This window comes from Bufo gargarizans, chromosome 8 (genome assembly GCF_014858855.1).
Source record: "Bufo gargarizans isolate SCDJY-AF-19 chromosome 8, ASM1485885v1, whole genome shotgun sequence".
In the NCBI taxonomy this organism is placed as follows: domain Eukaryota; kingdom Metazoa; phylum Chordata; class Amphibia; order Anura; family Bufonidae; genus Bufo; species Bufo gargarizans.
In genome coordinates, this window is record NC_058087.1 from 184,444,069 (window position 1) to 184,468,887 (window position 24,819).

The 24,819-nt window shown below is 47.6% G+C and overlaps 1 protein-coding gene across 3 annotated transcripts in view; it reads right to left on the reverse strand.

Moving 5' to 3' along the window:
* The window catches only part of RAI1 (retinoic acid induced 1), a 112,491-nt gene that overhangs the window by 22,502 nt on the left and 65,170 nt on the right, over positions 1-24,819 (reverse strand). The window contains exon 1 of one of the 3 annotated variants that reach the window (XM_044303338.1): positions 19,829-19,908. The exons of the other annotated variants lie outside the window; for them this stretch is intronic. The gene's annotated coding sequence lies outside the window, so the exon portion shown is untranslated. Of the gene's footprint in view, positions 1-19,828; positions 19,909-24,819 lie in introns of those variants that run through there. 3 annotated transcript variants of the gene reach the window in all.

Consider the following 24,819-nt stretch of genomic DNA (forward strand, 5'->3'; position numbering starts at 1 on the left):
TAAACTGAGAAATGTCTGAGGATTTCCTTTCCTCTGAATCCCGTCACTAATAGTTGTATAACCGCTGTCTCTGAGAACTGCTGGACGTCTGTGCTGCTCGGAGTCACCACCTTCGGGCCCCTGTGACCAGGTATTCCGGCCCAGGAGGATTGGACTACATCCCACAGTTCTTCTCTATTTCTTGGTTTTGCCTCAGAAACTGCATTTTTGATGTCACCCCACAAGTTTTCTATTGGATTCAGATCCGGGGATTGGGCTGGCCGCTCCATAACGTCAATCTTGTTGGTCTGGAGCCGAGATGTTGCCCGTTTACCGGTGTGTTTGGGGTCGTTGTCTTGTTGGAACACCCATTTCAGGGGCATTTCCTCTTCAGCATAAGGCAGCAGGACCTCTTCCAGTATTCTGATGGACTCAGACTGATCCATGATCCCTGGTCTGCGATAAATAGGCCCAACACCGTAGTCTGAGAACATCCCCATATCATGATGCTTGTCCACCATGCTTCACAGTCTTCACCGTGTACTGGGCTGAATTCAGTGTTTGGGGGGTCGTCTGACAAACTGTCTCCGGCCACTAGACCCAAAGAGAACAATCTTACTTCCATCAGTCCACGGAATGAACGGAGGCCGGTCAATGTGCTCTTCGGCAGATTGTAAGCTCTTCAGCACAGGTCTTTTTTTCCACAGTGGGACTTTGCGGGGGCTTCTTGCAGATCGCTCGGCTTCACAGAGGCGTCTTCTAATAGTAACAGAACTCACAGGTAACTTTAGTCCTTCTTTCATCTTCCTGGAGCTGATTGTTGGCGAAGTCCTTGCCATTTTGGCTATTCTTCTATCCATTTGAATGGTAGTTTTTCGCTTTCTTCCACGTTTTTCAGGTTTTGGTTACCATTTTAAAGCATTTGCGATCAGTTTAGCTGAGCAGCCTATCATTGTCTGCACTTCTTTATATGTTTTCCCCTCTCCAATCAACCTTTTAATCAAGGTACGCTGTTCTTCTGAACAATGTCTGGAACGACCCATTATTCTCAGAATTCCAGAGAGAAATGCACTGTAACCAGAATGTACAACATTTGCTGCCTTCCTTCCTTAAATAAGGGCAATAATTGCCACCTGTTTTTCAAAGAATGAATGACCTCACTCATTGAACTCCACACTGCTATTATTTTGAACATGCCCCTTTCAATAAGTGATTGAATTACAGAGAATCAGCAGCATGCATGTCATGACTGTTGGGTCTGTTGGATTTCTATTACTCTACTACACCTGCTAGTAAATTATTTGCCATGTAGAAATATCATTTCTACCAAAAACAGTGATTGATCAGGTTAGTGATGTCTGACTGCTATTATTTTGAACACAACTATATAATGCCAGGACAGCATCACACTCTGTATGTGGTCACCAAGGCTCGATATCGAGCTCTGCACACATCGGCATACATGATATTGGCAGAAAAGAATGGCATCATGCAGAATTAATGGGTCACGTAATCAGTTCCCAGGACTGGTGGGCAACTGTCCTCTTGAGGCCATCTATGGAGGATTACAGCACTCATCGTAAGGTTTGACCTTCCAGAAAGGACCATGTATCATGGAAGGATCCATTGTATCTTACACAGTATAAGACCCTTGTATCTTATACTGTATAGAGCCATTTTATATTATACTGCATGGGGCCCTTGTATCTTATACTGTTCTGTGGGGATTAGAGCTCTCCTTGGAAGGTTTGACCTGTAGAAAGGACCATGTACTACAGAAGGAGCTCTTGTATTTTATATGTGGCCTATGGAAAGAGAAGGCCCAAGTTCAAGTACTGGTACTTATGGTCATTTGTACCTTTAAGGCCGTTCTTTGGAGAGTTCAGAGCACCTATCATAAGGTTTGACTTGTAGAAGGACCTTGCATCATAGAAGAAGACCTTGTATCTTATATAGAGCAATGGAGAGGAGGGCACAAGCTCAGGTCCTGAGACTGAAGGGCATTTGTCCCCTTCAGGCTGTTCTTTGGGGATTAGAGAACTAATCAGAAGGTTTGACCTGTAGAAAGGACCATGATTCATAGGAGAACCCCCTGTATCTTACATGGGGCTCATGGAGAGACGGCCCAAGTTCAGGTTCTGGTACTTATGGGCATTTGTCTCCTTGAGGCCTATGGTAGATTAGAGCACTTATCATAAGGTTTGACTTGTAGTAGGACTATGTATTACAGAAGGAGCCCTTGTATCTCATATGTAGACCATGGAGAGAGAGGGTCCAAGCTCAGGTCCTGGGACGCATGGTCATTTGTCCCCTTCAGGCTGTTCTATGAGGATTACAGCACTCATCAGAAGGTTTGGCCAATAAAAAGGTCAATGTATCATAAAAGGAGCCCTTGGTATCTTTTATATGACCCATGAAGAGAGAGGGCCCGAGTTCAGGTACTGATACTTATAAGCATCTGTCCCCTTGAGGCCGTTCTATGGGGGGTTAGAGCACTTATCATAAGGTTTGACGCGTAGAAAGGACCGAGTATCATATTAGGAGCTCTTGTATCTTAATATGGGGCCCATGGAAAGGGAAGACCCAAGCACCGGTCCTGGGACTAATGGGCATTTGTACCCTTCAGGTTGTTCCATGGGGGATTACAGCACTCCTCATTAGGTTTGCCATGTAGAAAGGAGCATGCATCACAGAAGGAGCCCTTGGTATCTTATATGGGGCCCATGGAGAGGGCCCAAGCTCAGGTTCAGGAACTCATGGGCATTTGTCCCCTTCAGGCTGTTCTATGGGGGAATAGAGCACTTAACATGGAGTTTGAGGTATAAACAGGGTGTATGTACCATAATGGGGGCCTTTTGTGGCTGATGAAGGATCCTTGGAGGGGCCCAGCATGATTATAGCATATGATGTTACCCTGGTGGCCGGGATGCGGACCCATCCCTCCTGAGACAGCTGAATATATTCCGAAATTATCTGTAAACGATCCACACAAGCTTCTTCCGTGTTCCAGGTCACAGGACGGTTATAAATAGTGCAGGTCGCTCAGCGCCCGTACAAAATAAATTATTCATCCGCTGCCTCCCGGCTGGATCCTGAGCAGAAAGGGAGCCGATCCCTACAAGTCATGTGACCGCGCAGATAGCCAGGGTATCCAGATGGTGGCACCATCCGGAGTGTCATGTGACTACTACTGTATCCTCCAACATCTAAAATAGTAGGTGTAACAGTCCCCTGATTACTGCCCAAGACGCAGAACATTTCACAAGATCTCTGCTTACTGTCAGCGAATGCCAACATTCTTGTTCACAAACACAGAATTTGCCACGATGTATCCAGTCCAGACAATCTTCTGTGCTGTAAACAGATCTTTCTCCTGCCCTGATAGTAACAATGTATCAGTGCGGGCAAAATGTATCAACCTGCAATTCAGCCTGTATAATGCAAAACCTCATCTGAAAGAAAAGTTAGATTGCTCCAGATTTTAAAGGGCATCTGTCAGCAGTTTTATACCTAGGACACTGGTTGACCTGTTACATGTGCACTGGGCAGCTGAAGGCATCCGTGTTGGTCCCATGATCATATGTGCCCGCATTACTGAGAAAAATGAAGTTTTAATCTATGCAAATTAGCCTCCAGGAGCAACGGGGCGTGGCCGTTACACCTAGAGGCTCTGCTCTCTGCAACTGCCACACTCTTGGCAAAGGTATAAAGTCTCTTGCACACAAACGTTTATTTTTCCGTTTCTGTTCAGTTTTTTGTGTTCTGTTTGCGGTCCGTATGTGGAACCATTCAATTCCGCAAAACAACGGAAGGTACTCCATATGCATTCCATTTCCGTATTTTTGTTCCGTTCAAAGATAGAACATGTCCTATTATTGCCCGCAAATCACGTTCCATGGCTCCATTCAAGTCAATGGTTCCGCAAAAAAAAACAAAACGAATGCATATGAAATGCATCCGTATGTCTTCCGTTCCGTTTTTACGGAACCATCTATTGAAAATTTTATGCCCAGCTCAATTTTTTTATGTTTATACATTATTGTATGCTTCCGTTTGCGAACGCAAACGTAAACCATATGGAAAAACGGAACGGCAAAACGGAACGGAAGCACTACTGAAACGAAAAAAAAAAAAACGGAAAAATGGACTGCAAAATACAGAACAAGTGTGCAAGACGCCTTAGGGTCCATTCACACGTCCATGGTGTATTGCGGATCCACAAATTTCGGATCCGCAATACACCCGGCCGGCACCCCCCATAGAACTGCCTATTCTTGTCAATTGCGAACAAGAATAGGACATGTTCTATTTTTTCGCGGAGCATCGGCCCAGAAGTTCGGGGCAGCGCTCCGGAAATGCGGATGCGGAGAGCACATAGTGTGTTCTCCGCATCCATTCCTGCCCCATTGAGAACGAATGGGTCCGCACCCGTTCCCGATATTGCGGAACGGATGCGGACCCATTTGCGGACGTGTGAATGGACCCTTATCTGCTGACAAATACCCATTTAGCTTTTGTTTGTTCCCATTCACTGACAGCAAGCAGACTTCTGATCACATAGCATCCTGATTTCTGTTTATAACAGGTATTGTCAAATCCCGATGAACCTTCTTGACTTTAATGGGACTCGTCAAGAGGTTCCAGTATTTTTGACGTGATGTGAACGGAGGCTTTTTTTTTTTTTTTTTTTTCAAGAATATTGCTATTCACTGACTGCAAGAAAAAGGTGCGGAACTAACGCAAAGTGCATGGCAATTTCTGAGGGTACACGGAGACACGCTTTCTGCCGCAGCGGCTGAACGTGATCTATTGTTCACTGTTATCAGCCACTCAGGAGGCGATGGACGGGAAGCAGAAAAATCCTGCCCCTTCAATGGGACTGATTTTCGTGACCGTAAATCTAGATCTGTACGCCTAGATACCTTTTTTTTTTTGGCGCAGGAAACGCACAGGCCTTTGTGCACGGTTGACGGCCACATGACAGGAAAACGACGCCTATCTCATTCACCTCGCAGCGAGGAACGGCGGCCCCGGAACACAAGGCAACGAGCTGCCGTTGTGTGAAATGTTCTCCTTCTGTGACAAGCGGAGGCAGCGGAACACAATGAAACCCCCCCCCCCCAAATCCACCGAAGGCGGCGGAGGGGGGGGGGGGGGGGTACATAGTGACACAGCCTGAAGAAACGCGACCTCCATTTTGATCCCGCCACACAGCGGCACGCAGATGAATATCTTAGTGACAAAGGAGGGATGTGTGCCCCCTCGGAGATCCCGCAGAGGCTGCGGCCTCCTCGCTGCCTGCGTGCTGCTCGCTCTGTATTCTTCAGCCTAATCCACAGACGTCGTATTGTACAAATTCCCTGGCCAGATCTCCATTATCTGAATACAGACCCATCCTCCTCCCGTCTGGATGTTCATTCCCACCGCATGGCTGAGTAATTTTGCCACTGATCGTTGCAGCCAATGAAACTGAGAATTAGAGATATTTTTCACCCCGGCCAAGCTTTAAAAATAAATCTGAGCAGAAATCCCCCCCGTGCCAGGAATACGCAATTCACCAGTTTTACTGCAGCAGCTAAAATATTATGTTTTGCAACCTTCGTGCAGCGGCAGAAATATGCAGGAAGGCGACAGCCCCCCCACCGCTCCCCCCGTCACGCAGACACAAAGCGGGCCGGTCAGGTTATATAGGATTTTACAGAAGCAGTAAATTATATGAAGAGGAACGGCTGACTTATCAGCTCGATATCATATTTAAAGGCACAGTCCACCAGAAAGATTGAAATTGACCCTGCGCAATGTTGGTCCTTAGGCCTCATGCACACGACCGTTGTTTTATTCCGTGTCCGTTGCGCCGTTTTCGTGATTTTCTGCGGACCCATTGATTTTTAATGGGTCCGTTGAAAACTCGGCTATTGCACTGTTTGCCATCCGCGTCCGTGATCTGTGGTTCCAGTCCGTCGTCCAAAAAATATAACCTGTCCTATTATTTTCGCGGAAAACTGTTCAAGTCAATGGGACCGCTAAAAAACACGGAGGCACACAAGATTGTCATCCGCGTCCGCGCGTCCATTTTTTTCCTATCATTTGCATGGCAAACCTGTCTTAGACTTTTTTTTTACTTTCCTTCATGTCTGGTGGTCCTCCAAAAATAAAGGAAGACTCACGCAAACAAAAACGGAAACGGATCAGGGAACAATGGAACCCCATTTTGCGGAACGGAACACAACAACGTTCGTGTGCATGAGGCCTTAAGGGATATGTTCAGCTTGGCTAACGTTGCTTTTATTGGTCAGGGGCATCTAAAGGGAAGCAAAAACTATCTTAGGCTGCTTTCACACTAGCGTTCGGGTTTCCGTTCGTGAGCTCCGTTTGAAGGAGCTCACGAGCGGACCCGAACGCAGCCGTCCAGCCCTGATGCAGTCTGAATGGAGGCGGATCCGCTCAGACTGCATCAGTCTGGCGGCGTTCAGCCTCCGCTCCGCTCGCCTCCGCACGGACAGGCGGACAGCTGAACGCTGCTTGCAGCGTTCGGGTGTCCGCCTGGCCGTGCGGAGGCGTGCGGATCCGTCCAGACTTACAATGTAAGTCAATGGGGACGGATCCGTTTGAAGATGCCACAATGTGGCTCAATCTTCAAGCGGATCCGTCCCCCATTGACTTTACATTGAAAGTCTGGACGGATCCGTCCCAGGCTATTTTCACACTTAGCTTTTTTTAGCTAATATAATGCAGACGGATCCGTTCTGAACGGAGCCTCCGTCTGCATTATTATGGGCGGATCCGTTCAGAACGGATCCGCCCGAACGCTAGTGTGAAAGTAGCCTTAACCGTTTCAGCAGAAGTAGGTGTCTCCATGGTAACAGACAACAAACAAACCCTGTGTAGTCTGAACCTGCAGAGATACGCATTCCTGGTAGATTAGCAGGAAGTAGATGAAAGACAGAAGGTGATGCCAGGTTCAGGCTAGATAGGGTGCATTTGTCCTCTGTGACCGACCCACATAGGTTTGCTTTCTTTTATTTTTATTTAATGCTACAAAAATTTGCCTGAGAAGCCAGAAACAGCTTTAAAGACTATTAAGGATCCTTGTCAATTTCCACCTCCCACACACAGAGGTAAAGGTGAACTAAGGCTGTAGAGACAGGTTTAAGCATCATTGTATAGGTTAGGCTACTTTCACATTAGCGTTTCCAATTCCGCTATTGAGATCCGTCATAGGATCTTAATATCGGAAGAAAACGCTTCAGTTTGACAATGAATGGGGACAAAACCGAACTGAACGAAACCGAACGCACCAAAATGCATCCCGTTCCGTTTGGTTGCGCTCCCATCGCGGGCAGAATAACGCTGCAAGCAGCGTTTTTCTGTCCACGATGCGGTGCGGAGCAAGACGGATCCGTCCTTACACACAATGTAAGTCAATGGGGATGGATCCATTTTCTCTGACACAATAGAAAACGGATCTGTTCCCAATTCACTTTAAATGGTGTTCATGTCGGATCCGTCATGGCTATAGAAGACATAATACAACCGGATCCGTTCATGATGGATGCATGCGGTTGTATTATTGTAACGGAAGCGTTTTTGCAGATCCATGACGGATCCGCAAAAAAACCACTAATGTGAAAGTAGCCTTACATATACAGGTGAAACTCGATAAATTTGAATATCGTGCAATACTGTGTACATACATTACATTACTTATCCTGTACTGATCCTGAGTTACATCCTGTATTATACTCCAGAGCTGCACTCACTATTCTGCTGGTGGAGTCACTGTGTACATACATTACATTACTTATCCTGTACTGATCCTGAGTTACATCCTGTATTATACTCCAGAGCTGCACTCACTATTCTGCTGGTGCAGTCACTGTGTACATACATTACTTATCCTGTACTGATCCTGAGTTACATCCTGTATTATACTCCAGAGCTGCACTCACTATTCTGCTGGTGCAGTCACTGTGTACATACATTACTTATCCTGTACTGATCCTGAGTTACATCCTGTATTATACTCCAGAGCTGCACTCACTATTCTGCTGGTGCAGTCACTGTGTACATACATTACATTACTTATCCTGTACTGATCCTGAGTTACATCCTGCATTATACTCCAGAGCTGCACGCACTATTCTGCTGGTGGAGTCACTGTGTACATACATTACATTACTTATCCTGTACTGATCCTGAGTTACATCCTGCATTATACTCCAGAGCTGCACTCACTATTCTGCTGTTGTCACTGCGGGATGCCCTGTTCTAGCAATGGGAGACTGCAGTCAGACATGTATACTTTATGAGGGTTGTATAACATTAGAAGACATGGGCTGTGTCTGGTATTACAGCTCAGCTTCATTGAAGTGAATGTGGCTAAGCTGCAATCCCACACACAACCTGTGGACATGTGTGGCGCTGTTTTAGGATGAAAGCAGCTATGCTATTTATTTTTATTTTTTTCAGAACAACAACTTTAACTCTGTGTCTATATAATATATACTAAGATATTAATCAGCCAACAATTCTGGATCTATTTGGATTCACGAAAACAAAATTGATCATGGGGTGGACCTTGTTCGTCTAATGCAGGGATGGCCAACCTGAGCAGAGGCGGCTCTTCCATTAGGCCACCGCCTAAGGTCTTGTGCTGGTGGGGGCCTCGCCAGTGGCGTTGCGAGGGGGGTGCGGCAGGCAGCAGTGGCGGCGGTGGCAGGGCGCAGGGAGATGAGCGCTTCCATTGTGGAAGCGCTCATCTCCATAGTCATCTGTATCGCCGTCCTCAGGACGGCGATACAGATGACTGTGTTGCGGCGGAGGAGGGGAGGGAGAGGCGTCTCCCTTCCCTGTTCCTCTGATAGGCTGTCCGCACAAGGCCCGCAACCTATCAGAGGCCGGTTCAGGCGGCGAGATGACGTCATCGCGCTGCCTGAGCCGTACAGCGCGGGACACAGGCCGGAAGAGGCCTGCATCACATCGCTGCCATAAGGAGGTAAGTATAGAGAGGGGGGGGGGGGGGGCGGTGAGGCACTTGTTACAGGCACATGATTGGGGAGGAAGAGGCACTTGTTACTGGCACATGATTTGGGGAGGAAAAGGCACTTGTTACTGGCACATGATTAGGGGGGGCATCTATGGGGGCCCTTATTACTGGCACATTATTGGAGGCACTATGGTGACACTTACTGGCACATTATATGGGGTACTTCTTACTAGCACATTATTGGGGGGCACTATGGAGACACTTACTGGCTCATTATATGGGGTACTTCTTACTAGCACATTATTGGGGGGCACTATGGGGGCACCCATTTTGCCACTATGGAGAAGGGGGGAGAGAAGCATTATGGGGGCATCATTGTGGGGCAGTCTATAGGGGCATTTTATACTGGCACATTATGAAGGGCACTATGGGGACGGGGGAGGAACCCTTGGGGGGGCATCTTCTGGGGGCACTATATAGGACGGGGAGGAGCACTATGGGGGTCTCTTCTGGGGGCAATATATAGGAGTATTTTATACTGCAACAAATTATAGGGGCACTATGGGCACCTTAGCTCAACCGGGGGCACTAAGTGTTTTTTGTAGTGGCACACAGTACGGGTTATTTGATCACATGAGGGCACTCTGGGGACATTGGCTCTACTGGGGGTACTAAGAGAGGTTTTTTTTTTACTGCCACACAACAGGGCATTTTATTTTTTGTACTGGCGCACATTATAAGGGGGCTTTATTACAACTGGGGGACTATAGGAGCATTATTACTTCTGGGACACAATTACTGTTGGGGGCACTCTGGCACAGAATTATTACTATTGGTGGGATTTTGGGGAGCACTATTACTGTGGGGTCACCCTAGCACAGTTATTTTTGGGGGACATTATGGTTACACTATTAGTGTCAGGGGCACTATTTGCTGGGTGCAGTTATTTTTTAGGGCATTGTGTTCCAATAGTTATTGAAGGGGGCGCTATCTGTGTGTAACTAGTATTCTCAGGGGGTTTATCTGTTTCTACAGTATAGTTTCGGGGGGAAAGCGTCTAAGTATTGGGGGTGCATGATGGGATGTTGAGAAGGTGGGAGGAAAAGTAGGAAACTAAGACGTCTGTCAGAGATGAGAGATGGCTGAAAGAAATCATCATGGCGGTCTGGTCTGAATGGAGAAGATGAAGAAAGAGAACATCTACATCAAAGGAGACGTCCCTGGATGTAAGAGGTATGTGGCGCTGTATTAGGCTGCCTTCACATATGCGTTAGTGATTCTGGCGGGCGGCTGTTCCAGCTGAGAACAGCCTGCCGGAATTTACTGCATCCGGCACTGCTTTAACTTTGATTTCTTTTAACATATTTTTTGTTATATGGCATGGGGGGGGGACTAAGGATACTATACCAAGTGTTTTTGTTTGTAGTTGATCTTTATTATCGCTGGCATATCTTGTGTTCGTGGGGGCCTCATGTTCGAGTTTCGCCTAAGGCCTCACAAAGTCTAGAGCCGCCTCTGAACCTAAGGCTCTCCAGCTGTTGCAAAACTACAACTCCCAGCATGCTCACACAGCCTACAGCTATCGGCCTACAGCAGGGCATGGTGGGAGTTGTGGTTTTGCAACAGCTGGAGAGCCGCAGGTTGGCCATCCCTAGTCTAATGTTTCTACTGGCGGACTAAAGGGGTTGTGCCACGATTAATGTAAAACATGATAACGAGACATCATACAGTACATGGCAGCCTCCGTCTAACAGAGCTAGAACCAGCCCTGTGCCTCACATGGATCCAGAGATCTCCTCATTCATTGCTCTGCCAGATTTATCTCAAGCTCAGGCGGCGTGTCCTTCTCTCCTTGTAACCGTCACAGCTTCTATCAGACTTGGCTGGTGGCAGTTTAAGGAGGAAACTGAGCATGTGCGACCACCTCAGCGAGGTGGACAGAGAAGTAAGGAAAAGTGCAAACAGCAGGTGGCGCTATACAGGTACATTTTATTGAATTCAGTGCAATTACAGAAGTATTCGGATCCGGGTGCTGGTTTGAAATTAATTAATGCAGAATATTTTCCATGGGGCAACCCCTTTAAGGTACCGGCCCCTTTAATAAGAATTAACCCTCTATGGTATAAGCCAACATCCTTCCTAAGCTGCTTCCAAGGCATTACACTCAGCCTGCCAGAATCCTACTCCATACTGACGAGGGGCAAACACCCCGAATTAGCAGTTTGCAGATGGATATCTGACTTGGCTATTCTCCCTTGTCATGTCCCAAGGCTTGTTAGAAAGTCGGACTCTGACTCACAGGGAGTCAGTTCCACAAGGTGGCGCTGGCGAGATGGCTCACTTTCCCTAGAAGATACCTCTTTGCACTATATGTATTATAGCACAGATTCCAGATGTACCCCCCCCCCTCTCTCCCACCATGTTTGTTAAAATGAAATGCCGAAAGCCACAACGTGGCAGCATCGGAATGAGTTTGGCAGCGGCAGCGGCGATGATGGCCCCCGCTCCCTTTAGACGGAGGGACAGGCAGGATTGGTGTTGTTGCTATGGAATTAGATTAGAATCCATCATAAAAGGATGAATAGACACATCATAGCGTCTCCGCCGCAGCTGCTGATTGTATTACTGGGGAGGATCGGCGCTCATCCTGAGCTACAGAATCAGGGAGCAATATGAAGAGACGGGCACCTGGGAATGGAGGAGGGGGGGGGGGGGTACGTGAACACGGGCATGGCATAATCTGCGGCACGTCGCCAGGAACGCGCAGAACAGCTTGTCGTGCCTACCAGCCCACACCAATTACATGGGCACTGTTGCATAACCACTCTGTCCTGGATCCAAATCTCGCTACCCTTTACAAAGAGTATTTCCACCCCCAGAATATTTGGGATCAAGAATGAGGCTTTGCTGCATCTCAGACTACTTCAAGCCTGACAACCGTTCTATGTGAGGGTTGTCACTTTTTTAACCCCCCTTGCAGAAGTGCCATGACTATGATATCATGTCCCTAATGTGACACTTATACGTGAAAAAATGCGGTGGCCGTCCTATTCAGGCTTTCTGTTGTGTAGGGCAAGGGTGGACTGGCCATAGACCCTACAGTGAAATTTCCCTGTCGGCTTATGCCCCGGGAGGGGAAGGGGGGTACTTATGCACCGGGACCGTGGCTGCAGGTGCCCCCCTGAATTCAACTGCATTGCTGTCTGGAAAATTTGGTTCTGCTGAAATTTGTTTTTTTGGTTCTGCTGGGGCGGTATTTTGTGCTGCCCTGTGGTATCTGGTTCTGCTGGGCTGGTATTTTGTACTGAAATGTGGTTTTTGGTTCTGCTGGGGTGGTATTTTGTGCTGTGCCGTGTTATCTGGTTCTGTTGGGGAGGTATTTTGTGCTTCAATGTGGTATTAGGTTCTGCCGGGGTGGTATTTTGTGCTGCCCTGTGTTATTTGGTTCTGCTAGGGTGGTATTCTGTGCTGCCCTGTGTTATTTGGTTCTGCTGGGGCGGTATTTTGTGCTGCCCTGTGTTATTTGGTTCTGTTGGGGTGGTATTTTGTGCTGCCCTGTGTTATTTGGTTCTGCTGGGGTGGTATTTTGTGCTGCCCTGTGTTATTTGGTTCTGCTGGGGCGGTATTTTGTGCTGCACTGTGTTATTTGGTTCTGCTGGGGTGGTATTTTGTGCTGCACTGTGTTATTTGGTTCTGTTGGGGTGGTATTTTGTGCTGTGCCGTGTTATCTGGTTCTGTTGGGGCAGTATTTTGTGCTGCACTGTGTTATTTGGTTTTTGCTGGGGCAGTATTTTGTGCTTCAATGTGGTATTTGGTTCTGCTGGGGTGGTATTTTGTGCTGCCCTGTGTTATTTGGTTCTGCTAGGGTGGTATTCTGTGCTGCCCTGTGTTATTTGGTTCTGCTGGGGCGGTATTTTGTGCTGCCCTGTGTTATTTGGTTCTGTTAGGGTGGTATTTTGTGCTGCCCTGTGTTATTTGGTTCTGCTGGGGTGGTATTTTGTGCTGCCCTGTGTTATTTGGTTCTGCTGGGGCGGTATTTTGTGCTGCACTGTGTTATTTGGTTCTGCTGGGGTGGTATTTTGTGCTGCACTGTGTTATTTGGTTCTGCTGGGGCGGTATTTTGTGCTGCCCTGTGTTATTTGGTTCTGCTGGGGCGGTATTTTGTGCTGCCCTGTGTTATTTGGTTCTGCTGGGGTGGTATTTTGTGCTGCCCTGTGGTATCTGGTTCTGTTGGGGCAGTATTTTGTGCTGCACTGTGTTATTTGGTTTTGCTGGGGCAGTATTTTGTGCTTCAATGTGGTATTTGGTTCTGCTGGGGTGGTATTTTGTGCTGCCCTGTGTTATTTGGTTCTGCTGGGGCGGTATTTTGTGCTGCCCTGTGTTATTTGGTTCTGCTGGGGCGGTATTTTGTGCTGCCCTGTGTTATTTGGTTCTGCTGGGGTGGTATTTTGTGCTGCCCTGTGTTATTTGGTTCTGCTGGGGTGGTATTTTGTGCTGCCCTGTGTTATTTGGTTCTGCTGGGGTGGTATTTTGTGCTGTGCTGTGTTATTTGGTTCTGCTGGGGTGGTATTTTGTGCTGCCCTGTGTTATTTGGTTCTGCTGGGGTGGTATTTTGTGCTGCACTGTGTTATTTGGTTCTGCTGGGGCGGTATTTTGTGCTGCCCTGTGTTATTTGGTTCTGCTGGGGTGGTATTTTGTGCTGTGCTGTGTTATTTGGTTCTGCTGGGGTGGTATTTTGTGCTGCCCTGTGTTATTTGGTTCTGCTGGGGTGGTATTTTGTGCTGTGCTGTGTTATTTGGTTCTGCTGGGGTGGTATTTTGTGCTGCCCTGTGTTATTTGGTTCTGCTGGGGTGGTATTTTGTGCTGCACTGTGTTATTTGGTTCTGCTGGGGCGGTATTTTGTGCTGCACTCTGTTATTTGGTTCTGCTGGGGTGGTATTTTTCCAGGGCTACTTTAAGTTCCCGGTCCGCTCCTGGTGTGGGGGAAGGGAACTGACAACCAATACAAGCTGTGACTGTCCCCTCAGCCTTTAGAGGTTTTCTAAATTGAAGAGCGGGTGTCATTCATAATAAATGACTGTTTTATTAAAATGCGTGCCTTAAAGGACAACTCCACCCAAAGCTGAAAATTCAGTAATCTCCACAACCCCTCGGAATTTATAATATGACCTCAACATTACTGAAATTACAGCCAGCAGGGAGGAAATCACAGGAGATTCCACATATGGTATTTGGGTGGAGTTCCCCTTTAAAACTTTTTTTTTGTAATTATTTTGTATTTCTATAGAAATCAGGCTTAGAGCTTACAGATAAAATAAGATGTATATGGCACGTACAGTATAGAGGTCCCATAGAGAAGACTGACCCCGTCCTAGACTGTAGTAGACATCTAGAGGGCTTCCTGCCACACTGTAACATTAGCAAATAATGGCGGGGTTAAGTCCTATAAGACATAAGGGAACCAAATGCGTTAGTCCCTCCATTGCCAGGATTGAGGGTGGGGCTTATGTCATGGAAGGGGAAGGAGGGGTAGTCTTTAATTTTGCTATAGGCCTCGTCTTGTGGTCCCGATGTGACCCCCCCAAGGTACTGACCATGAGCCACCCATATAAAAAAAAAAAAAACAGCAGGGTAATAGGGTAATAAATTAAAAATCTGCACCTTGTAAAAATCTATAACCGCAAACCCCGACATCATCATCTTCTACCTGCGGACAACATGGTCCCCCCATTAATCCAGCTCAGAGGACACGGGACAACCCGGCAGCTGTGTTTGGGCGGAGGCCACCGCAAAAAGTGCTTGCTCCAACAACTTCTCCCGTGCCATGAAAACACAGCAAATTCTTTCCTGTGACTTTCAGACCAGATCGAGGTTTATATTTTCATCAGAATACACAGCAAAGCCCGACAGTTCAAGTACTACAACCCCCAGCAAGTATAAAGCCTCTGCCGCCACTTCCACCCAGGTGGTTGTCACCCTACACCGCCATACCTCTAAATGGCAAATGGGTCTAATTATGTAACTGGGCAGATTTCAATCCCCATTTGCAGGACATTTTAAGCGCTGTCCTAATCCATGGGGAACGTCCATAAAACGTCACAATGCCTAAACCCCCCTCCTCAGTATACATACCAGTGTTTAAATTCCCCAAATCTGGACATTTAACCTGCACTTGTTAGGAAAATCCCCAAAATGTGCTCTTTTTGTATAATTTGCATAAACTCCGCCCTTTTCGGACAGTTTGCTGGATAGTCCCGCCAAACTCGGGACTGCAGGCATGTCTGCCTAAGGCCCCAGGCATAGGACTGTATTTTTAGTCCAATTAGCATTTTTTGTGGATCGGATGTGGGCCCGTTCATTGGGATCTCCGCATCCGTATGTCCGTTCCACGGCCCACCCATAAAATTTTTAACATGTCCGTATTGAAGATTAGGCATTTCTACAACAGTGCAGGACGTGCGGAACGAGAAAGTGCAGGGTGCACGCAGCTCATGTCTGTGTTTTGCGGATTCGCCGTTTGCCATGTCGTGTGTATGGGGCCTAATAGAGGTCAACTTCACGGGACAATACCACGAGGGTGGCTGGGCGGTATGGAAAGTTCTAACACTTGCTGACAGATTCCATTTGGATTTCGTGATTTTTTTATTTATTTTTTCATATTTTTCCGTCAGGAAAGGCTTCACCTTTTTAGATAATATATATATTAACAAACACAAAAATCATCAAAATAGAAAAGAATAAAAAAAAGTAAAAACTTACAAAAATGAATAAAAAATAAAAACATTTCTTAATTTGTTGCACTTAATTTTTAGACAGATTGGAGACTGATCAAAATTGGCATAAGAGAAAACTGGCCTTGTTACCCGTTGCAACCAGATTGGACCTTTCAATTTACAGATTAAAGGATCAATTAGATTGGTTGTGTGACACAGTGAGAGGTTTGTTCTGGGAAAACAAGTATTTTCCTCCCAGCATGTGTTGCTGGGCTGATTTACAACCAGGCGAGGTCAAATACCGGACCAGATTTTAAATGCTGGTCTGGGTTTTGGCAGCACCTGGCTGTCCTTAAATAAGCAGCTGGGCTCAGAAGCCAGGTCTCTGTGTTGGGATCTGGGAGCCTTGTGTCTGGATGAAGGTTTGCTACCTGTTTGGCGTAAAAACAGGTTGGTGCTGCTATGAGCAAGGAGTGAATTGGTGCATGGTGTGAATTAGCACCTACACCACAAGGTGACTTTTTGTTTGAATATGACTGCTTGTTTTGTCACTTGCCTAAAGTGTGAATAAAACACTGAACTGTTGGATCCAAAGAACTTGTTGTTCTTGTACTGCGTCCGCTAATCCTGTCTACCAGAGCGAGCCCCCACAATTGGTGGAGGATGCGGACAAGCGCAGTGAGGCTGGCGTGAAGGTCGAAATATTTTTGTTTTTCCGGGCACGGTTGTATGTCTTTCATCAAACCAGTGAGATTACAACCCATGTCTCTCGACAAAATGGAAGCTATCGTGAAAGCCCTCGTGGAGACTAACTTGCAACAGCAGGAGGCTAATAAGCAGCAGCAGGAAACCAACCAGCTGCTATTGCAACATGTGATGGCTTTACAAGCGGCAGGAGCATCCCAGAGCGTCCACTATGCCCGAAAAGCGGTAGGTACGGCGATCCCTAAGATGACCCCCCTCAGACGACGTCGAGACCTATCCGGCGGTGTTCAAAAAGGTGGCCGTGAGGGAGAGACTACCCCAAGATCAGTGGGATGAGGTTGTCGCTCCATTTCTGGCATCCGGACCCCAGCAGGTGCTTTTCGACTTACCAGATGATCAAGCGGCCGATTACACAACAGAAAAGGGTGAGATTCTGGCAAGACTGGGGGGTGAATGTGTTGGTCCGGGCCCAGCGGGTGCATCAATGAGAGTTTAACCCGGCTGAACCCGTGAGACCTCAGCATTATGATTTGTTACACCGGTTGCAAAAATGGCTGCAGCCTGACGTGCCACTGCTATGCTGGACCATCTGTTGGATGATGTATTCTGGAGGGCTTTGCCGAACCCTCTCTAGCACTGGATCGGCCAGGTGTCTCCTGGTAATTCCCTTGAGATGGTCGACATGGTGGAGTGCTGTGAGGCTACCACGACTCTACAGGGGGGTTCTTTTGGAGGGGGGCAGTCAAACCCTGGAAATCTCCACCCCAGACCCGGCGACTTGTGCCAGCAAAACCTGCCCGGGATATACTCCCTACAGATCTAGAGGCCACATAAGGGCCGACTGTCCCCATCGGGGCGAACCCATGGATACTAACTATGGCTACACTCCTTGTATGCCAGGAAGCTGTGTGCAACAGGTACCCCGGGTAAACCAACTACGGGGTGAGCCTATTGAACAGTTGGTGGTCCCCAAGGCTTATCGCAAGCTTGTGTTAGATCTAGTCTACTAACACGTTCTTGGGGGTCACCTGGGGCTGCAGAAAACTCAGGATCGTATTCTACAGCGGTTTTACTGGCCCAGCATATTTAAAGAAGTGGAAGAGTTTTGTAAGTCTTGCCCAACCTGCCAGATAACTAGCCCCCAGCAATATTTCCGTAGTCCCCTAGTACCTCTCCCGATTATCGAAGTACCGTTTGACCAAATAGCTATGGACCTCATAGGCCCAATACCGAAGTCCGCCAGCGGGCATCAACACATCTTAGTCAATCTAGACTACGCCACTCGTTACCCGGAGGCAGTGCCACTGCGACATACCTCGGCCGAACTCATATCTAAGGAATTAATGTTTTACTGAGTAGGACTACCTAAAGAGGTTCTGACCGACCAAGGGACCCCTTTTATGTCCAAGGTGATGAGGGAACTCTGTAAGTTGCTGCACATAAAACAACTACAGACGTCCGTTTACCATCCGCAAACGGACGGTCTGGTAGAATGGTTTAACCAAACATTAAAAAATATGTTGAAAAAGGTAGTGTCTAAAGATAGGAAGGACTAGGACCTCCTTCTGCCCTATCTCATGTTCGCAGTGCCAGAGGTACCCCAGGTCTCTACTGGGTTCTCGCCCATCAAACTGCTATATGGCAGATACCCTCGCAGTCTCTTGGACGTGGCCAAAGAGGCGTGAGAACAACAACCCACTCCACATAAAAGTGTCATTAAGTACGTTACCCAGATGCAAGATCGGATAGAGACAGTGTTGACTCTTGTTAGGGAGCATATGGAGGCAGCTCAGCGAGCCCAGGAGTTGGGTCTATAATCGGCAGGCTCAGGTCCGAATCTTTAACCCGGGTAATCAGGTTTTGGTTCTGGTGCCGACCGTGGACAGTAAGTTCCTGGCTAGGTGGCAGGGGCCCTACGAGGTATTCAAGAAAATTGTAGATGTAAACTACAAGGTACACCAGCAAGGGCGGCGAAAGCCGAAGCAGGTTTACCATGTAAATTTACTCAAACCGTGGAAAGATAGGGAAACCTGTACAGAAGGCAGCTCGCGGGCGGGTTTTCTAGGAGAAGAGGTACGGGCCCCTCTGTCTGATGCATGAGAGGTGGCTGCCACAGTAAAAATTGCTGACAGCCTCTCCTCTAAACAGACTCGGGAGGCCAGGGAGTTCGTTAGTCGGAACACGGATGTGTTCTCGGACCTCCTTGGACGCACTTCCATAATTCAGTATGACATTGTCACTGAGCTAAAACCATACCGGGTGCCCGAGGCTCGGCGACAAGCCATATCGGAGGAGGTGCAGCTAATGTTGCAGCTAGATGTCATTGAGGAGTCAAAAAGTGAGTGGGCCAGTCTTATAGTATTGATAACCAAGCCGGACGGGACGTTGTGGTTTTGTAACGACTTTCGAAAACGTAACGAGGCTTCAAAATTCAATGCGTATCCCATGCCCCGGGTGGATGAGCTCATCGAGAGGTTAGGACAAGCCCGGTATTTTTCTGTTTTGGATCTCACGAAAGGGTACTGGCAGGTGCCCTTAACGGAGGATGCCAAAGAGAAAACTGCCTTCATCACATCTGAGGGGCTGTATCAATATAAGGTCTTACCCTTTGGTCTGCATGGCGCCCGCCACCTTTCAATGGCTCATGGACATCGTGCTTCGTCCACATCGTCGGTAAGCTTCTGCTTACCTGGACGATATTGTCATCCACAGTACCGACTGGGAAAGTCACCTACCCAAAGTGCAGCCTGTAGTGGACTCCCTTTAGAGGTATTTTCCTCCCAGCATGTGCTGCTGGGCTGATTTACAGCCAGGTGAGATCAAATACCGGACCGGATTTTAAATGCCGGTCCGGGTTTTGGCAGCACCTGGCTGTCCTTAAATAGGCAGCTGGGCTCACAAGCCAGGTCTCTGTGTTGGGATCTGGGAGCCTTGTGTCTGGATGAAGGTTTGCTACCTGTTTGGCTTAAAAACAGGTTGGTGCTGCTATCAGCAAGGACTCTTTGAGGCGGAATTGCCGCATGGTGTGAATTACCACAAACACCGCAAGGTGACTTTTTGTTTGAATATGACTGTTTGTTTTGTCACTTGTCTAAAGTGTGAATAAAACACTGAACTGTTTGATCCAAAGAACTTGTTGTTGCCTCTATACTGCGTCCGCTAAACCTGTCTACCAGAGCGAGTCCCCACAGTTGCTATGGGCAACTGAGCTAGTTTTCCTTTACGCTAGTAATAATGATAAATCCCCCCCATTCTCTAACAAAAATCTGTCAACATTTTTTTGAATGCCCTTTAAATCTGTCTTGGTAATGGATCTTGTCCAATATGGTGGATCCTGGACGTATAGTATACCCTCATACGTAAAAAAAAAAAGAAAAAAAAACAGCCTCCTTCAGGTTACGTCTTCCTACCTAGCTGATCAATATCCGTGTTGTCTCTGTTTTACCTGCAGGGACTAAGGGCAGCCAGAGCTGTAAACAGGTTGTCGGGGGCGAGCTGGGAACACGTATCTGTGCAGAGCATTTCCTATCAGGCGTGCAGAACATCGCGCCTGTAACTTTATCGCCTCGCATCTGTGCAGCGAATCAGCGCGCTCTTGTTCCCTTCCAGTAAACACGCTCTAATCCATCTTACAGGAGGTGTGCAAACACCAGCCAGGAAGTAAAGATCACTACGTGTTAAGGACATGAGGTAACCACGGCAACGTCACCTCAGGAAAATTGTGACCGCCACGCGAGCTGTTGGCCGGCTGGGGACAGGGTAAAAATATGGACATATTTAAATATAGTCACATATACCCCTGTATATACCAGATAGACGCTCCTACTATAGCACTGGTCTTCAGGGACTAGAGCCATATTCGTTTTTCTTGAAATTTCGGATTTTTCCTTCACTTCCAGTGACAAAAATTGCAAAAAATAAAAAATACCGCCATGCCTATATGAATGTAGGCATGTGCCTACATATGCCTTACGCCTACATATCATGGCCTTATGTTTACTCCCAAAAACTTTTCCAAAATTTTCAAATATTTTTTTTTTTTACTTATTCTACGGGGACACAAGGCAAGGCTGCTGTAATAAAGCCTTAGAAACATAATAAGTGTTGCCGTCCCTTTAAGGGTGCACGCCACCGACCTTGCGATTGATTTCGCGTGACCTCCAGACTGATTTTTTAAAACCATGTCACACACCGCCTAATGACGTTAAGGGGATGCACTGGCCGCCTGCCAAAAAGTAACAGACCCTGTCACCTCTAAAGAAAGGGACAGCTGGGGACCCCCTCCCCTCCCCATTCAAGTACCGTTCCGCACAACGAATAGGTGATTGACCCGGGACGTGACTAGAATGCGAACTGGCACTCGCTTTGGACAATTTAACCCCTGACCCCACTCACCCTCTCATATACAGTGGTGGCCCATAGGTAGGTTCTGTAGGTTGTCTTTGCCTTATTCCTTCATGATCTTTAATTTTTCACAAATTTGTATTGCAAAAAAACTATTTTACTGTATAGTTAAAAAATATATTACTTTTTTTTTATTAAAAAACCTGCAATTGATTTCCGTTGTTCTGTTCTGTCATGCTGCACCGTCTAATAAAAGGAAAAAAGTAATTTTTTTTTGCTTTTTGCCCTACAGTCAGTTTTTTTATTACATTCTTTAAAGGGATTCTGTCACCTCCTTCCACTGTATTTAACCAATGCTGATGCAATACCATCATTAAAATTACACCTTTATCAGGGTTATCTATCTTCCCGGACGTATTCAGTATGCTAATGAGCCTCAAAGTGCCCAGTGGGGCATCAACAACAGTTCAAGTAGCGCAAACTGCCTCCTCCAAGAGCCCATGCCTTCTTCCTCCAAAAGCCTAAGCTCACCTCCTCCAAGAACCTGAGCCCACTTCCTTCAAGAGCCGAAGCCACCTCCTCCAAGAGCCCAAGCCTGCTTCCTCCAAAAGCCTAAGCTCACCTCCTCCAAGAACCTGAGCCCACTTACTTCAAGAGCCCAATTCTGCCTCCTCCAAAAGCCCAATTCTGCCTCCTCCAAGAGCCCAAACCTGTCTCCTCCAAGAGCCCAAACCAGTCTCCTCTAAGAGCCCACACCTGTCTCCCCCAAGAGCCCAAGTCCGCCTCCTCCTAAGAGCCAAAGCCTACCTACTCCAAGAGTCCAAGGCTGCCTCCTCCAAGAGCCCAAGCCCGCCTCCCCCAAGAGCCCAAGCCCGCCTCCTCCAAGAGCCCAAGCCCGCCTCCTCCAAGAGCCCAAGCCCGCCTCCTCCAAGAGCCCAAGCCCGCCTCCTCCAAGAGCCCAAGTGTGCCTTCTTCCAGAGCCCAAGCCCGCCTCCTGCAAGAACCCAAGGCGCCTTCTCCAAGAGCCCAAACCCATCTCTTCCAAGAGCCCAAACCCATCTCCTCCAAGAGCCCAAGTCTGCCTTCCCAAAGAATCCAAACCTGCCAAATCCAAGAGCCCAAGACCGCCTCCTCCTAAGAGCAGAAGACTGCCTCCTCCAAGAGCTCAAACCCACCAACAACAAGAGCCTAAGCCTGCCTCCTATAAGAGCCCAAGCCTGCGTTCTCCAAGAACACAAGCCTGCCTCCTCCAAGAGCCTAAGCCCACCTCTCTCAAGTGCCCAAGTCCGCCTCTTCACTTGTTCCTAGTATCTCCACTTGCGAATTCCAGTCCACTCCCTCCTTTGCAACATCACTATTTTCTTTAAACTCCATCTCAACGGATCGGTGCATGCGCTGTACCTACAGCCAGATGCCCAGTGCAGGGAAGTCACTGTACAAGTGCAGGAATTTTCTTCTTCTGCACTTGCATGAGATTTCATTGAGGAAGATGCTGACCTGGGGGCGGAGTTAAATGAAAATGGTGATGTCGCAGAGGAGAGGGTGGACTGAAAGGTGCAAGGGGAAGGTATTGGGAACAAGAGAAGAGGAGGGCTTAGGCTCTTGGAGGAGGAGGGCTTGGCTTTGGCTAAATATAATAAAAGTAGATCACAGATTCCCTTTAAAGGGGTTTTCTGACATAACCAATGACTCAGCATAGGTCATCAGCATATAATCGTGTGGGTCCCACACCCGAAACCCCCGCTGATCAGCTGTTTGAGAAGGCAGTAGTACAGCGGCCTTCTCTCTGCTCACCAAGCACAGCGCCGTACAATGTATAGTGGCTGTACTTGGTACTGCGCTCAGCCCATTCACTTCTATGGGGCTGTGCTACTCCTAGGCCCTGGACCCATGAACTTGGCCTAGGAAAAGCTGTGAGAAGGCCGTGCAGCCTGATCAGTGGGGGTTTCAGGTGTCGAACCCCCACTGATCAGATACTTATGACCTGGAAGGGTCATCAGTTAAAAAATCTTGGAAAGCCCCTTAAAATGATGTCGTTCTCATTAGTAGAGATAGTAATTTTTTGTGAGGGGAGTCGATGCAGCCAGAAGCCCCATGTCAGCTGCAAACCTTTCCACAACCCATACATAGAACAGGGGGGCTCATAGCAAAGATCCAAATTGGCCCCCATTAAACTGCTGGGTTTGGCCTCTCAGGACAGGATGGCTTTATGGTTGCTTCTAGAGATGAGCGAATTTCATATTTTGAAATTCGTTCACGCTTCCTTTCCTGGTATAAGCTGAATTGAGTTATGGATTCTGTTACCACGGACCATAAAGCAATTCTATGACGAAATGCATAACAGAATGCCTTTAGAGGCATTCCGTCATAATAGAAATCTATGGGCTGCAAAACGGATTCGTCCCGTTTCCGTTATGCAGGAGAGAACACAATGTTTTGCAGCCCATAGACTTCTATTATGACAGAATGAATAACGGAATGCCTCTAAAGCAGGGATGCTCAACCTGCGGCCCTCCAGCTGCTTCAAAACTACAACTCCCAGAATGCCCTAGTAGCTGTAGGCTGCCCAGACATGCTGGGAATTATAGTTTTGCAACAGCTGGAGGGCCGCGGGTTGGGCATCCCTGCTCTAAAGGCATTCCGTCTTAGAATTGCGTTATGGTCCGTGGTAACGGAATCCATAATGCAATTCACCTTTTACCAGAAAACGAAGCGTGAACAAATTTCATAAGTGGAAATTCGCTCATCTCTAGTTGCTTCCCCCCCTCATCCCCTTGCTTTCTCACAGAACTGGAGCAGTTGCCCACAGCAACCAATCAGATGGATCCTTTCATCTGCTAAAGGAGCTCTGGAAGATAAAAGGTGGAATCGGATTGGTTGCTATGGCTAACTACGTTTCCTTAGCACCAGCCTTGATAAATGGCCCCCCTTAGGTATAGGACTCTGGCCTGTGAATTCACAGAGAACGTCCAATATCACGGGAGGTGCGCAGCTCTGTCTGTAATTCGGATTTCCGGTGAATTTACTAGCTGCCTGCGTGCAGGTGATGGATTCGCAATGCTCCCACAATTATTAGGCAATTTTTAGATTTGGCGTCTGTCGCGTCTCCTGAAATATTAATGCAGGTGGCGGTGCTAGAAATAATGCGTATTCTGCGTATTTTTGTACAAACCCCCCCCCCCCTCCAAAATGTATTATGTAGAAAATGGCGTCGGGGGTGGGTGTCAATCATGCCGCCGTGTCGCATGCCTGCTTCATTTTTAATGACTGTGAAGACCATGGAGGGAGGGGGCACGTTGCTCTGTAAAGTCGGTAGCCCCTTCAGGACCTCTTCTTCTGAGGCGTCCTGTCTAATGGAGGGTTATTGAGAGGAATTCAGAACGACCCAAGGGGCTCCACGGCTTGTTGTGGCGTACGGCCTCATCTCTCTGGCTACACAGGGAGTAACCTGGAAGGGATAGCTGTAGAACTATAACTCCCAGCGTGCTCAGCTGGCCATGGACAATTCAGAGAGGCCTAATTTGATGACAATCAGTCTTCATTTGGGGGAGGGGAATGGCTACATGTAAAGTCTAGTTTTCCGCCATTCGCCACTCGGGTGGATACAATCTATTGCTCTCTGTTATCAGTCATTTCAGATCCTCTTCGGAGGTGCCAAGCCTCGGTGTTGTTCCCCTTTAAGGCGGGAAAACAGAGGACAACGGAAATCTAGAAAATCTATCATTTCCTGACATGTCAACAGCCTGGCAACAGTAACTGGGTTGTCAGCGTGAATCATGGGTTAAAAAAAAATTAGGGGAAAAAAAACTGTTGCATTTTCAAGATGGCGGATGGGCAGCTGGCCTAATGCCATGACATCACCTTTGTGTATATTTTTCATTCTTTTATTATATTTTAGGGAAAAAATTTAAAAAATTCCATTTTAGTCAGGAGAAAGTCTAATGACCAATTACGCAGCCCCTCGTCGCACCTGATCTGCATATTTACTCTGCCCCCATTACAAGCCGCCTGCCATAGTTACATGGGGAACATCTGGAGAAAGGGAGCGACAGTGCCGTGGGGAAGGTGGGACGCGCTTTTTGTCAGAGGGGG